Consider the following 17,321-nt stretch of genomic DNA (forward strand, 5'->3'; position numbering starts at 1 on the left):
TGTTACTAAGCGCATATTACAAAACTGCAGACCGACACAAAAATAAAGCATATTTTAAGATGCATTCCTTTTACATTTAAGCCTTACCCCTCGTCTCCTCTCCTCAGAGAAAAACACACACACACACACACACACGTGTATATACACACACACACACACACACACACACACACACACACCCCTCTCCCGATTTCTTACTGTTCACATTTCTGGTCCATCCCACATTAATAAATGATCAATTTTGCAGCTCTTATCAAACATCAGCTCACATGCAGCTCCCTGGCATTCTCAGGGAGTGGTACCACCTTTTAAAGCATTCAGACCTGCCACGTCACAGAGCCACCGCAGCCTGGATGGGCCTGCGTGACCTAGCTCGGTCCAAACAGGAGCCCTTCGCGCCACATCCCCCATCGGGACCATACACCCATGTTTCATACAAGGAAGATGGTGGTGGTGGGAAGCCGTATTTTATTTTAACTGCAACCTTTCTGTGGGCCTCGTGTGATCTGCTCCATGTTCATTTCTCTTTTCTAAAAAGCACTTGTCTGACTGAACTGACAGCGTGCTCGTTTTAGTCGCCCGTATCCAATTCAGCTGACTAAGGGTTCAAGAATGCTCCAAATAGAGTGTTTTGTTTGATTTCATATCGGGCACGAGTTTACACGCACATCCTCCCAGCTACACACACACACACACACACACACACACACACACGTCTGGATTTGTCTGGGTTACACAAGGTAAAACTAGGCACACGTGAAGCACTGTCTGAGCAGAAATTTGACATGTTTCTGAATATAGAAGATAATTTGTACATTTTGTTACTGCTGATTCATTAAGATTTAATGAGAGAACTATGACTATACAGAGAAAGAGTGTGTGTGTGTGCGCATGTGTGTGAGACTTAATGATCCACACAAGGACGACCATATAGCATGCTAAACTTGAAAAATTAAGAGTGCTAATAGGCTGAAGTATCTCTGAACTATTGCAGCTGTTGAGTCTTGATGCTGGTGATTCATCTTTAATTGGATTTTACAGACAGCTCTCCCATTGGGAGATGTCAGTCTCATTTCTGAATTGTCTGTAAACCCTAAGCAAACGGTACTGATAAACAGAAAAGTTGGCATGTCAATGTTAAAAACTACACCGGTATTATTGTTCGTTTTTAAGCCATGCACTAGCACAGAAATGATTAACCTGCATCTTTCCACATATAGTTCACGTGAAAACGTGTTTTGATCTGTGGTCTCCTATTCATGGCTGACCTCAGTATTAACCTCAAATCATTGTCCTCAATATATAGCATTCAGTTCACTTGATGATAAAGTTCTGCTTGACCATTACTAGAATTATCAGAGCATTTCAACTATCTGTCTACCTGAGTTATACTAAAATTCACATACGTGTATTTGTTCTTCTTTTTAAATATGTTCTCTGGGAAGACATGTCTGCAGAAACACCAGACACATAACAACTGTGAAAATGACTGCTTCTTTGAATCCAGTGTTGTTTTTTTGCTAAAAGTATTGACTCATTGTGGTGTCTACTGCAGAGTGCAGTCTAGTGAGAGGAGAAAAGAGACGCTGGCTCTCAGGGGTTAAGATGCTAGCAGTCATGTGCCTGTCGGCTGCAACAAAAGCCTGCCTATGTAGGGTGCATACAGATGGAGTGAGCTCCTTTGTGTGCAGCGTTTCACACGTCGCAGCCTCGGAGCTGCCAGGTCTGGCTCTCTGGGCCTGGCCACAGGCCTAGCTAGCAGCTTGTAGCACCTGACGCTGGGCTCTCACTTTGCTTTTCTTTGCGTGAGACCCAAAATGCAGCGAGTTTTGAAAGATAATGGAAAAGAAGTCCAAACAGTGGGTCACACAGCTCAACATAAACAATTCCAACGAAATACAGCACAGCAGAGTGTGGTGCCGCAGCCAGGCGGACTCACATCAGCAAGATAGGAGCCCTGTGAGCATGGCTCCCACATAAAGTCTGCCACAAAATATTTGACTTTTCCCTCCTCTGCTGTCTGTCAAGAGTCCCCGAAAAGCAGCTTCCCAGACTGCTTTAAATGTTTTAACATAAACACAGCCGATAAACTTTTAATCATGTGTACAGCTGTGCATCAAGTGTACAAAGTTTTTCATTCTACTATTTACAGTGTCCACCAAGTCTCAAAGGGAACTTCCTGATGTTACTTTACAATGCTGTATAAACTATTTAGTGCCTGTCAGGTTTTCTTGTTTTTTTACGTGTGTGCAGAGCATTGAGATGCTGCATATCCTACCGTCTGTCAGGCATAAAGTTCACTGGAAACTAATATTTTTCTTTCTTGAGCTTCACACAGTCAAACTAATATTTTTTTCAGTAAAAAAAATAATGCGCCATATTTCATTGTTGAGATTACACAAACACAGAGGCAAACAAATCCATGAGTATATGATTGAAATGCACACACACACACACACACCATCAAATGTGGCATTAAGACTTATTCTATATAATGAAAACATTAAATAAAAAATATTTCACTGCAATGTAACTGTGGTAAATACCAGTTCTGTTACTGGTTATTAAGGTTATTACATGTTTATGAATACAAACTATAACACTGCACTTGTTTGACTCCAACAACCAGTCAGCACTTTAGACCCATGTCTATACAGACTCATGTAGAAGATTTCATTTAATACATACTACTACTACTACTACTACTACTACTACGGCTGTTACTGCAAAAAAGGTGAAAACAAACATGAATGCTTTACACACACCTTCAACCTGACAACATTAAAGCTCTATTGTACACAGTCAGAACAGTTTGACTGACTCTCACCAGTTCAGTACCTAACCAACCTCCCCTTCTGGTACGGCATTGAATAATGTGCAGAAAATGGAACATTATATCACTGTGAACTTGACATTTAACCCTCTGGAAATAAAATGCCACCCTTTTTTTTAATCCTATTCTACATTTGTGAGAAATTCAGTACAACTGAATGACACCATGATATTGACCTCCTGAGGTGTTGTGTACACAAGAATCGGACGTGAGGCCAGTGTACAGACTGATGTAACATAACGCCCCTGGCCATGGCTTTGAGACTAAGGCTGGGATTATATACTGTTACACACACACACACTACAGACACCTTGTTGTTCTTATATGATTTTTTTATTCTTGTGGATGACACGTGTGCATCTGGTGTCCTTATAGTGTCACAGCAGTGAGGCCTAATCCACGTGATCACAACAAATTGCAGATGTTTACACAGAGCCTTCTATGCAGTCTGTGATGACAACATTTAAGTCATTCAGATTCTTGAAGCTTAGCTGATTCAGAACACACAAAACTGGCATAAGGGGACCGTCGCGGTACCGGGGTATTCCTCACAAATGTGAAATTATGGGACCAGAAGGCTGCTGGCTGGTCTTGTGGCTTTAGCAGGACACTTGGCTGGTATGAGGAATGAAGCTTTAGACGTTTTAAATGCAGTATTTGCGAGGATTGGGACACACTGCTGCTCTGACTGCACTTAAAACCCATATAAAGTGGATGGATATTCTGCGGTGGACCACCATTCAAGTGCACAGCCCATTTCTTGCACAAAGATAACTTTTTAAAGCTTTTTTTAGTACATGTAAGCATATAGTCAATGAAAAAAATACCAGTTCAATGCGCTGTTAACTTTGGATTGTCAAAGCCCCAAGTGACAGAGGATACACGCAGAAGAAAACAGAACCATAAAAAGTAATTTCTTCTATCCTTCCAAAAATCACAATAAATCTTTAATGAGAAATACTCTGTTCTCTCTAGATCTTCTCCCAAAATAGGCTTTCTGGCACAAAGACGACAGTTTTACCTTGCTAGAACCAATACCAGAGCCTCTGAGCAAATACTTTACTTAGATAAATGAAAATATTTATATGAAACAATTAAAGTTTTCATAATTTGCATTATAGGGATAATTACTAGCTACTTTTCCTGTATTGACAGGCAATAAGCAGTCAATACACATTGTGGATGCTACCAACATGACAAGGTTTTTTGGTTTTGGACAAACATGAGCACTTTTTTCTATAATGTGTTGCGTTCCCAGAGAAGACAAGTAACAGACTGAGAGCCCCTTTAAAAGAAAGTGTTACTTTATCTCTTTAGAAGTGACACAATGGTCACTTATGCTGCCATCACACTTATAGTGAGCTGGTGAGGTGCAATTAGCTCCCACATATCATCACGTATTGTTCCGCACCATGTTACAAATTTTAAGAGTGTAAATGCTCCAGGACCAGGAAATAAAACTGCAGGGCTTCAGACAGAAATGTGCTGGTGTGTGTCACACACACACACACACACACGAAACAGACCCCCTCAAACAAGCTGCCTCTGAGTTGTATGTTAATTAAACTTTTGTCAGTACAGCTGGGAGAGTATTAGCTCCTATTTTCTGACCCCGTGCCCTGCTGTCAGCAGTCATGTCCTAAAACACATACACACACGCGCTTATATTCACATGTATAGTGACCACATGTTTTGGTTACATACTACCGGAACAAGCTGACCGGGTGCCTGACAACCACAGTGATGGAGGAGATGTGAGGGTGGGAGGAAAAAAAAAAAAAAAGCTACCCTAGTGTGTTAGTTTTCTGCCAGGGAGTCCCTATTGACCTGTTAAACCTTTGTGACTGGAACAAATGCAAATGGCGCTGACTTGTTCACACAAAATAATAAAGGCCCATTCAAATGAGGCCCTGGGCCACAATGCAGCAGTGGCCGAGCACTCTGTGGAGGCTGGGCAGCCCCCAGTCTGAGAGAGAGACAGACAGAGATTCCTTTTGCCATTGCACAGTTCATTCCAGTTGTCTGGTAGAGAACAGTCATCCACTCTGATTACTTCTCCTTCATGAACACAGACACACACACACACACACACACACACATACACACACACACAAGATAAAATTACCTTACACCTCTCCTGTAATTCTGTGCTTACTAAATCACACTGTTACACTGCACTGAACTTTACCCTCTAATTACTTTGTCTGTAATACTTTGTAACTGGACGCCAGCGGACCTGAACGGCTCCTGTTATCAAGTATGACACCAGTCATCCTTGATAATGACACACTGGTCTAGCTTTTGCAAAGATACCGACTAAAGTCTGTCCAGCCTGCACAGAATAGGAAATGGAGCTGCAAAGAAATGAATAGAGACTGGAAGAAAGTGGCAGGGCAATACGAATCAAAGGCTAAATAATAGATAAATTACATGAATCAATGGAAAACAAATTACGCTATCAGTAACAGCAATGATGGGTACAATCAAGCCTATCTGCAGTTCATTTCAAAAATGAATGTATGAGTAAGATATTTAAAGCCTCAGCCAGACAATCCAATTGAGGTTTTCCATAATAAGAGTATGAGCTAAACAAGTGGAGATACAAGATTTGTATGAGTCAATCCACAGCTGGGTTAACTGGGTACCAAAAACAAATCTATAGCTAAGCATGCCAAAAAGGAATGTTTAAAAAAAAAAAAAAAAAAATCCTGCTCAAGCCTTTGCAACCCCCCCGTACCTGTCTGAAACATCTTTCATGTAACCTGTCTGTACATATTTATTTTGTATATTTCTTGTGCACAAGTTAAAAAGGTAAAAATGTTCTCAAAAAACAGATTAGAAGCTAAATGTCACTATAACTAATAACCATTAAAAAAAAAAAAAAAAAAAAAAACACCATTAAATGAAATAAGGCATTTTAAGTGTAAGACAGAGGCTTGGTTACAGGGATCCCATTTCAGTACAAGACAAATCTCCATCTGATGCCTTTTTAACAGAATATAACATACTAGGGTGGAAATAAAGTAGAGCTTTTTTGCTCCATCCCCTCTCTTCAAATAGGAGATTAGTGGGAGCCCGAGGATGACTCTCACAAGCACATATGGACAACACCTGACCTGAGAGAAGCTGCCTACTGGACCTCCACTAAACTGGATTTTTCAAATGAAGGGTTTTATACCAAAGAAGGGATGTAGTGGGCTGTGGAGCAACCACTGCAACTCAGTGTACCCACCTCCTCAATCCAATACTCTGTAAATGTGTAGAAATTACATTTGCACAGTTAATTTGATGTAAAAAAGTTATATTTTATTTTCCTGATAAGATGCCACCCTCTTACTTTTCATAAGTAACACACTGTCTCAACATATATACATGATATATAAATAAAAATAAATAATGTTCTAAAGACCCATCATTTGGTTTTAATACTAGTTTGCCTGAAATACATGGATCATTAAATTTCACTTTTGAAAAAGTGGCTTTCATATTTGTGAGTAATAACTGCCTGCAGCATTTGTGCAAAAGATAAACAGAAGAAAAGATTAAAATCTACTTAAACGCCACCACTTTTTAATAAACGTGTGACAGAAACCCAACACTGCATAAATTGTTATAAAAGTGTTAAAACTTTACTTGTAAATTCTGGTGACTTATTTGCATGCGTACACGTGAAGATGTGTCGGCCCTGCTGTATATGGAGTGACACCTGCAGAGGTCACACATGAGCTAAAACTCTGCAGAAAAAGGGCAGAGGGAAGAGAACCAGAGAGAGAGAGAGAGGACGGATCAGAAGTCTAACGCACTTTTTATTGATCTGTTAAAGATTGTTTTGTTGGCCCGAACAGCTTGCTGCATAACACAATACAATGTCCGCAGTTATATCAATTTTACTTACTATTTTTTATACTTTTACTCCCCTAAAAATACATTGCAGTACTCTTCTACTTGTTTTTTTTTTTTTTAACTTTCTCATTTATCTCTACACATCTTTGTGCTAGACTCAAAACATACAAAACACAAAGCTTACATAATGCACATGGATACAAGTTCTATCGATGGCTTCCTGGATCAGCTCCAACATTAAACCTCTGCTTTAATCAATAGTCTACATTATATAGTCCATTATTAAACTGTAGAGGGCTACTTACTATTACTTTCATTAAGTACTTCATTTTTGGAATACTTTGCTGCTAATTCATTTTCATTTTTACACAGGGTTTTGACTTTAAACTTAAGTGGAAAAAAACAGAAGAGCGTGGGACATATTAGCTCTACTCATCACAGAAAAATCACAGGTTGAAGCAAACTGATCTATAATAAAATAAAATAAAAAATGAGAAAAATCCCTTTTGCCCAACTCCAGGCAAAAGCATATCCTGCAGGCCAGCAGTGTTCAAAAACCCAGAACTTTATTTCAACATTCTAGTGACGCGCCTGATTTTTCCAAACATACTAAACATGTCACGTTGAAATATGAGAGTGCTGGAAAACTGATATGTGAAACATGCAAATAGTTTGCAGTCAGAGGCCCGTGGGGCTAGAAAACAACAGCACTTTCAGGCTCGATTCAAGACAATCAGTAAGTACTGCGGCTCCAATGCAGAGCACTGCATGATAAATACATACAGTTGTGTATGGAGCATGTTGTTTTCTCACTTGAGTAAGCGCACAACAGGATTAAAAGGAACATCACAGTGGTCCGAGTGAACTCGGTGAACTTTTTTGAGCTTGATATTGATCTCATGGCAATGAATCAGCGAACTCCACCCATCTGGTACTCTATGCAAGTCAAAACAAACATAATTCCAGTAATCCCGTGTGTTTTTGTCAAGAATGCTATTCATTCAGGTGCCTTCTAAGTTTACAGACATTCACTTCTACTTTATGCCCGAGGATAACCACAGCTGCCCTTATTCACTAAAAAGTTACTTCTTTCCCTGCACAGATCGTCCAAAACTCAGTAACAGCATCAGATACATGACAATGTAATTTGTTCTGATTTACAAGGAATCAAAGACTTATAGAAAAGAACCAAAATGATAAATTATGACCCAAAACCACCCCTAAGTCCAGGCCCATGTGGTTTTCAGTGAGAATCTCTGTGCGGCAGTGTTCCTGGACAAACTTTGGCTCATCACTCAAATCTGATTGTGCTTATTACGGGCTATTAAAAACACACTCAGCTGCACTGAAACAGAGACTGTCAGTTTGACCATTAATCATTCTATTTTATGTCATTCTGCCACTTTGAGTTTCACAAAAGATGAAGAAAGCTGCCTTGAGTGTGCATTCGTTTGTGTAAATTCTACTCGAAAACTCTAATGACATTAAGCAGCACAGATTTCACAGTGATTCAATTTCAGTTCCCATTTTACCCTTCAAACTTCAGTCTCTTTCAGATTAAAAAAAATGCATTTATCAAGGGATGCTGGACAAAGAGAGAAAAATGAACAGATGTGTATGATTTGCATTTACAATAAATACAAATAATACATGCTACCTCTTCAACAGGCATAATACATTAGCCTGGATCTCTTTGCCCTTCAAACAATCCAGATACGTCACTGTAAGAGTTTTACCAAAGTCCTGTGTGCTCACCTGCTTTACAATGTCTGAGGCATTGTGGCTCCTCGTCCTCCTCGTCAGATCACCCGCCCTGAGGAAAAAACAAACAAACAAAAAAAAAAAAAAAAGGGTCAGATCACAAATTAGAATTAGGGATTATCCCCACTCTGTTGCCCCAACTTGCACTGTGAAAACTGATCGCGATCTGTGATTGATTATGATGTGTGGTGCACCGTTTTGTTGCGTGCTGTTCTCTCTCAGTGTGCCAGCACAAGCTGGGGACAACATGTCGTTACTGTTACATGTCATTGCTTTATAACAGAGGACCAGAACAGTACCACTTATTTTCTGTTTCAACCATAGGTTTTAGGTTGCTTAACTACAATCATAAGGAATAAATATTAATCATATTGGTTAACATACATTTTCATATTCATCAATATACAGAGAACAAGTATTTTATCATAAAGTACAGACAGTGATCAGAGTTAACATTAAAAACTTTAACCTTTTCCTATAAAGGAGGGTCATATTAAAAAATATATATTTTTAAATAATATCAAATATCCAAAAGTGACTACATAATTAAATTGTTAGTGCGGTATAATGCAGCTTTTCTAGACTGAGGAAAGAACCTGCAAAATGATATAATTTAATTTAAAAAGTTGCACTATGCAAAGCACCTCGCTATAGGAGAGGTTGCTGTTTTGGTGCTACTTTTATTTCTAAAAAATAGACTTTCATTTCTACAGCATGTGGACATCAGAGCCACCAGTATACCAGTTTACAGCACAGAAGTGATCCATCCCACAACCCACCCAGTCTTTCACCTGATTCAGCATTACCTGATGGCTGTTGTCAGGTTAGGGACATTGCACACACCACAAACGAGGAGTCATCCCTGTTATAATTCTTTAAAGTGCAACTGGAGCCTTTTGCTCACTGTCTGATGATGAAATTTACATTAGTAGGGCCCAACTAGACTCTAGGGTACTTCTGGAAAGTGTGGCAGGGCTGTGTTATGTTTACCGTTTCTTCACTGTAAAAGATTTCCACGTATATTAGCAATAAAACAGGGTTGCCACAAAGTTACTGTTAATTTAACAGTCTTCCTTTACAGCATGTTACCATGAATGATACTGTGCCTTGAAGTGCAAGACTTTGCTGTATTTATTCCTCATACCACAGTATTTCTGCTCTAAAAACTGCACAGTGTAGGTCTGCCTTTCTCTCTCTTGGTACTGAGGACATAGCCTTTTTTGTAAAAGATTTACTGGAATTGTGACTAAGGTATGCTTGCATTTACATTTAGTGCGAGCTCCACATGGTGGCCCGTGTGTTTAATGAAGGAGGAATGCTGATTAGAATACAGTATCAACCTACAGTGTGAGTTAATATATTGTAAATGTTAAAAACACGTGCCGTGGTGTCAGTCCAGCTTTCAGTGCTAAGGCTAATCTCACTAGCATGCTATAGCTGAGAGAAAAAACTAATGCAATGTTAAAAAAAACAAAAAAACTGACATATATACACACCTTTGACTACAAAACCAAGCATATTTCATACTGAAATTTCATAATTTGCACTTTAGAAACTTGGGAAGGGTACCATTTAGGGCTGCAACGATTCATCGATTAACTCGATTAAATCGATTCTAAAAATTTATCGACACAAATTTACTGTGTCGATGCTTCGTTTAAACTCTGCAGCGCTCAGCTGTCTCGGTGTAAGCCGCGCTCCTCACTAGCATTAGCAGCATTAGTGCTGACGTTTTTTTGTGGGTTTATTGGGGGCTGGCAAACCAACATAGAACTGCATTACCGCCACCTACTGGACTGGAGTGTGAATCACTCACGTATACACAAGCACACATTCTAAAAAGCTCTCCGTCGCTGCGATGGATTTCATTTAACACAGAGTGGATCATCACTAGAGTTGCCACCTGTCTCGTAAAATACAGAACCCCGTATGTTACGGGACTCCGTGGAATACGGCTACGTAACATGCCGTGTTCCGTACTTTACGGGACGGGTGGCAACTGTCGCTGACATGCATTTCCACGCCTCCACTGCTCTCTGTGTGTCTGTGTGTGTTTTGCTTGCTGAGAATTTCAGCTGCTATTTTTGTCTTTACTTCAGCTGTAGCTACCAGAACTGGTTTGCTAGCGAGCGCGGGCCATTAGCACTAGCGATGGTTCGGTACCGGAAGGCCCGCCCCCCAGGACCGAGGGGCTCCTTCAAAATATTTTTTATACTTAATCCCTTATTAGTGACTAAATATAGACCTGCAGTAGAAACGTATTTTCGAGAATGCTTGTGAATACAAAGCATTACACCATTACTCACACATGCGCCATGGCTCCCGCAGCCACTAGTTTTTCAAAACACTCATAGCAGGCAGCGGTTTTAACTGCGCAAGCGCAAAGAGGCGAAGCTGTGACGGTGAGCTCAAGTAGTGAAAAAGGAAACGTTTTTCCAGCGTCCAAAACAGCAGCTTTTTCTTTTAGTAACCACCATTAAATCTGTGAAACAGCTGGAGGTCCTTCATCAAGCACCTGATCAGCAAGTGTTAAGGTGAAGAAAAGAGAACTTTGTAGCTGCTCCATTCACCACTGTTTGTTCACAGGCGAAAAACTGCAGTACGGAAGTTAAAATATGCAGATAAACTGTTAATAAAAAAAAGTATTTCTTATCCGATTACTCGATTAATCGCTGGAATAATCGATAGAATACTCGATTACTAAAATAATCGTTTTATGCAGCCCTAGTACCATTACATCCCTACAGGCTAAATAACAATAATAATATTATCATTACTGATTCAACACATTTATTCAGGACTTCAGCTCTTTTTTTCCCTTCCATGAAGACTTCAGCTTCAATTCTAGGAGCCCATGTTAGGGTTTAAGATACCTGGACAGGACTGAGTCTTTAGTTGACATGTTCACTGAGCAAGTCAGCCCCTCTGCTGCAGTGACGAAAACAAGACAAGAAAAGGCAAAAGGAAAAATGGTTCCTCGACTACTCCGTGAACAGAATAATTCATTAATGAAGGGAATGAATCCTCCCTATTGGTCCTTACAAAACAGGTATCCGTGAATATTTTTGTCTTTCCGCAGCTGCTGGGTGTCTGACAATGTTCCTAGTTCAATCGTTCAAACTGTTAAATGATTTTGCAAAGACATGAAAGGGGCTGAATAGGTAGTTTCAGTTAGAGTATCTGGCCTTATTAAATTCCTACCATCCACCCCCCGCCCCCTCCAGACCACAATATGTACATGAAACCTTGAAGATGAGATTATCTACAATTAGGGTTTAGGTCGTGCTGTTTCAACATTTCTAAGATTTGCTTTGGCCTGAATGCAGTACTTGGAATAAGTGTCATCACACATGAAATACGTCTAAGAACAAACTTAAACTCAGTGACCTTCAAACCAAATGAGTCAATTTCACGTTTATTTCCCCAAAATTATTACCGTTTTGGGGTGCCAGCGAAATAATATATAACGCCAGCTTCCATTCATTCTTGTTCTGTGGTACAGTGCCATTTATCACTCACCCAGAAGGATTTATCAGCTACTTTTATCTTTGGCTCTTTGCTTTTTTAGCTTTCAGCAATACAAATGGTGTCAGAATCCTTCAGTGTCTCGACACTGGCCTTGATAAAGCTAGTTTGTGTGTGTGTGTGTGTGTGGTGGTGTTTGGGGGGGGGGGGGGGTCTTTAAGCTTCCTAAGCATATAATCAACAGTCTCTATTTTGCTACAGGCAGTTTCAAACTGAACCGGAAGAATATGCACTCCTACCCACAGAGCAGCTCTCTCACCCCCACCCGGTCATCTTGCAGGACTTGTGAACTCTCCATAAACCCACTGATTCCCTCCAGAACACTGCTGTTCATCTGAATCAGAAGAACTACAAAAAAAGAAAGAAAGAAAAAAAAACTTAAATAGACACCAAGGTACAGAGAGTGAAAAGAGAGAGGGACAGAAAGAGAGGCAGGCCAGATTGCAGAGGGTTGAATCAATGCAACGGCCTGGTCTCTTTTTTTCCTCTCCACTCTTTTTTTTTTTTTTTCCATTTTTTTCTCTGTCTCTCAAATGATTCACAGTGGAAAGAAAAGGCCTTTTCCCTGTCCTCAGTTGAACTCCACATCAGCTTCCTGTTAGAAAGGCAAGGAGGAAACACCCAGAGCAACACGCGCGTGCGCACATACACACACACACACAAATACACACAGAAGAAGGCCTTCACTAGTGGATTCTTCGCTGCCAGAGAAATTAGGTCAAGCACTTAAATGCCCTGTGCTGAGATGCACAGAGATTTAAAATGTGAAGTGTTTGGTGGGGGACAGCTAAAGCATAAAAGAGCAACAAACACATATGCAAACAAATGCCTGTTGCACTTAGAAATACACACTAGTGACACACTTTACATCTCATGGTTTTCCACATTATTAATGCCAGAGAAAACTTAAATAATCAGTGACACACATCCACCTACTGTTAACACACCATCCATCTGTGCAGATTAGAACATGACAAGGTGGCTCCGTCACACAGGATAAAATTAATTTAAAAAAAGGGGCAAGAAATAAAAAAAACAAAAAAAAACAAAACACACCTTTTAAAGCCCTTCCCAGGCTAAAGCTAAGGGAGTATGTGCAAGCGTTCTCACAACGCCAGATGACCTGATTAGGGAGCGACGGGACCCTGTGCGCCTATACTAAACAGCTAAAGACAGGGCAGGCGAGCACAAGATGCCACACTGCAGCATCAACCGTGCACGCCGAAAATCCCCCCGCCATCCATGGCCAAACCCTGCGGGCCCCCCCCGCCCTCTGACCTGAAATGCCCTTAAAGAAACAACACACCACATCGCCATCGCATCCAATCAACTATTCATAGAAAGGCTGGATTGTGCTTGGCCTGATCTTGCCGTTTAGGGTTTCAATCAATTGCGTGAGATATGAGTGTGGCAGGGAGAGTGGGAGGGAGGATGAAGCTGCTCTGAAAGCAAATGAGAGGAATTTTTTGGGTGAATCCAAGCCTCTTCTTCCTTTCCATACTGGCCATTGCCAGTATGGCCCGCAATGGCGCTCAGAACTACAGGGTGGCGGGCTAAATCTGAAAATAATCACGCCAATTTTCACTCCACAGCCATGTGCTTTCTTCTGTCCCACTGACTCACAGTGGAGAAATGAGCCCCAGCCCATTGTCTAAAGGCCACCTGTGTTTCTGCTGCATTTTCTCAAAGGCACATTTTCCTGTTTATAGCCATGATTGTGCTTTATAAACATGCACTGCTGGGGTATTAATAAATCTCATAAGAAACAGGAAAAAAAAAAAGAAGTGTGTTTGTGACCAAAAGGTCATTCTGACCTCACTCGACTTCTGGCTCCTGACAGTTGTGTTCCTCTTTCATGGCGAGAATGTCGCAATAACACAGCACCGCGTTTCTGTCAGCTAACACGGATCTTTTCGTGGGACACGCTGCTGCTGCTTCGTTGCAATTCTGATCGACACTCCAGTATGAACAGAATCTTACCCGACGGACCAACCAGCCTGCACACAAAGCCTTGAGAGCACACAGGCACACACACACACACACACACACACACACACACACACACACACACACACAAAGCAAAAAAACATAGCCAGATGAGCAGAGATGAACTGAAAAAGAGGCAATCCTCTAAGATGACCTGATAAAGTGGGGTGTGCATGGGCCACTTTTCAACTTTTAACCTGCGGCCGATGCATTTCCATGCCGTGAAGTGTGGCATGAATGACATTTCTGAGATAATCTGACAGTACTAAATGTAAAAAAACTCACTGTATTAAGCTCACAAAAAAGGCGAAAGGTGCTTTAAATCAATGCACTCAACTTTATTCAATTTACACAGTGTAAAGTCAAATATGAGTGCAATACGAAGCAATCATGCTTTTATGACATTATGTGTAGGCTGCATTTTTATTTTAGTTGCTTTAAGAGGAAAGCTGATTCCCCTTTTTGATTATATTTAACAGGAAGCTGTGCAATTTTATCAATTATTATCTGCAGCTAAAACAAGAACAGAATGAGCCTACAAAAAGAACTGTGTGTGAAATTAAAAACTTCCTATTTACCACTACCAGATAAATGGAAAACACCTGTTATTACTGCACACATCCACGTATGACATCAAATACACCAAGCGCATCACAAATATAATATCTCCCGGGGAATTGAAGTATATGTCTTTTTTTTTTCTTTTTTTTTAAAGAAGCTCAGTGTACGCCTGAGACGCAGCCAGGAAGCAGCAAACGGGCCTTTAGAGGATTAAAAATACATTCAGCTTCTGCTGAGTTAGCTCCTCTCAGATTTCAATGAATTAATTTCATCAAAAAACTTCTCTTGAGGGGAAACCACAGTGACACATCAGGGGAAACCGCACAGTTCTACCATATGTTCTCGTGTCTTACATGCGCTGATGATTTCGGGGGGCGAACAGCTCCGGAGACGAAGCTCTTCGAGTTAAACGCACTTTTTTTTTTTTAATCGAAATGCCTGCTTGGGGAGCGGTGATGTTTTCCGCTGGATTGACGCGATCCGCCCGGCTGCCTATCTCTGTTTGCATCGGGGACAACAAAGGGGAAGATTATGCCTCTCTGCTAAGAGAAACTAGGGCACGAGAAAGCGACCTCTTTTCCCGTATTGCGACGGAGAATTTACAGCCTGGCGACCATTTCCATCATCACGGAGAGACTATGAGGTGTCTGCGCCTTATCCTCACATTTAAAGACTATTGTGTTAAGCTATTAAACTGTTATTCGGAAAGCGTTGGTTTCTGGCACGCTGGAAACTTCCCCTAAGGACTGTTTGAGTCATAACAGTGTCAATATCCACTGACCCAGTCTGGGGGGGAAACACACCGCGACAATCACACACGCTGCAGGCTATAGCGTTTGCTTTAAAAAGCCGACCGTCGCTGTAATTTTACGCGCTTGACCCAAATTTTTAAAACTAAAAATAAACGTACAAAAAGGGGTATTTTAATACGCACCAATTCAAGTTAAAGTTGGAGGGTCTCCTCCGGGGTGTCCAAGTCCGCCGGCGTTATATTTCCTCAAGCCCGCGGTGACTCGTCTTGTTTTACGCGTCTGGAGCCACGAAACAGCAGAAAATAAAAAGGCAGAAAGGGACAATAATTGCAGACTGAGAAGTGGGGAAGTCATTCCCTTAGATATGCCGAGAGAAGGTCTCCGAGTATGTCACGAAAGTGTTGCGCTTCTCCCACCCCCCTCCTCCTCCACCTACCCACCCCTCTTCCCTGCGTCTCTCTAGCCCGGCCATCCAGCTCGGTTCAGTGGGGACACACAGCAGACTGCGCCGCCGCTGAACCAGATGCGTCAAGTTCAGCTGAGGTGAAACACACGAGTTATACAACCACACCGGTGTGCGGTGCAGGCTGCTCTACCGTGCTGCTTATTTAAAGACTCCAAATACGAGGAAAAAGAGGGGGGAAAAAAAAAAAAAAAAAAAAAAACAAGAAAAGACACATCGCACTGAAATATCAGCAAAAACGAGGCTGCTTCGGGATGATTAAGGGCTGCCTCACTCCCTCCCCTCCTGCCCCCTCCGCGGACCTGAAAAGCACTATTTGCTTCTGTGAACTTTTGCGAGCCTCGTGAAAAAGACATTTTCATTCGGCTGTTCACTTTTATTGGGGCTGGAAATAGCAGAAATTACCGTCGCCAAAATATTTACAGCAGTAAAGAATATTCAAAGAATTATGACACACATAATATGCCATTTCACCCCCACCCCCCAACTTGCACCACCCCTAGTTTAATAATTAACAATTACTTTGACATGTAGTTTGGCTGTAAACTATTAATCATAAAAGTGTGAAGTTAAAATAGCCACCAAACAAGTGCCGAGGCTAAATGCGCTGCGTCACCCTCCGCCTGGGCTAACGGCGCTCTGTTAACAGCACATTAGTTTAAATTAATTTCTCATGTTTGCTAGAACCTTATCGCCACAGCTACTTATTTTCTTCATTTGCTAGCTTTTAAAATACACTCCCCGAAAAGCTGGGTTTCACACACCTGTTCCCCCCTTCTGAGTTAATGAGCTTCATTCAGTTTTGTCCTCTCTGCGAGTTAATGAAGACCTCCTTATTCAGCCGACGCCACAGGTGACTCGCAGACAAGCCCGGGCTTGTTGAGGTACCCGGTTTGCCTCACAGTCACTTTATTGATCAATCAGCTGCGGTGATGAGGCACAGCAGAGCTGCATGAAGGGCAGGTCCGACATTCTGGAAAGTTGCTAAAAATTAAATAAATTAAAAAATAACTTCAGTAGCTAATTTAATTTCTCATGCTGGGCCTAATCTACTAGTCTGCTAATTAAATTTAAGTTTAATGCATTATAGTCCATGTGCTAAAACTTGATCATATTTTAGTTGAGAGCTGTGGGAAAAATAGTTTTCTGAGACTTGTTAGGGGACTGAAAATATAATGAGAATTTAAAAAAATATTTAAAAAATAGTGTCCATCTGTAGGTCAGAAACTTTTTTTTTGTCTAAAATATTTATAACATATAGAAAGGTAATTAAATGTTATACTCCTTATGTTGGCGCACACCTCTGCAGAGTCACTCTTTAATAATGCAGACACGAATTAAACAAAGTGGGTTCCTTTCCAGATTGATCCTTTTTTTCCTGGGGTATGTTACTGAGAAATAGGATTCTCTGAAGGCATGGATAAAAAATTAACTTTTAATATTCCTCTGGAATGTTTAAGAACACACTCCCTCACCATGAAATGTTGTGATGTAAATTAATAAAGGAATACCTAAAAGTCAGTTATTAAGGGAGCAAATTAATTAAAATCCTCCCCTTAAAAAAACATTATTCTCCTTTATAATAAAATTAATATGC

General features: G+C 40.8%; 1 long non-coding RNA gene across 3 annotated transcripts in view; it reads right to left on the minus strand.

Annotated features, from left to right (window-relative positions):
• The window catches only part of LOC115773166 (uncharacterized), a 30,858-nt gene extending 15,189 nt beyond the window's left edge, over positions 1-15,669 (minus strand). Inside the window, exons 1-4 of one of the 3 annotated variants that reach the window (XR_004019087.1) lie at positions 15,444-15,669; positions 13,777-13,972; positions 12,202-12,310; positions 8,432-8,489 (exon numbers count right to left, since the gene is read on the minus strand). This is a non-coding gene — a long non-coding RNA (uncharacterized LOC115773166). The remainder of the gene's footprint in view (positions 1-8,431; positions 8,490-12,201; positions 12,311-13,776; positions 13,973-15,443) is intronic. The other 2 variants (XR_004019088.1, XR_004019089.1) reach the window with 2 other exon arrangements.
• Positions 15,670-17,321: the final 1,652 nt, after the last annotated feature.

The sequence above is a fragment of the Archocentrus centrarchus genome, chromosome 23, assembly GCF_007364275.1.
Source record: "Archocentrus centrarchus isolate MPI-CPG fArcCen1 chromosome 23, fArcCen1, whole genome shotgun sequence".
NCBI lineage: Eukaryota > Metazoa > Chordata > Actinopteri > Cichliformes > Cichlidae > Archocentrus > Archocentrus centrarchus.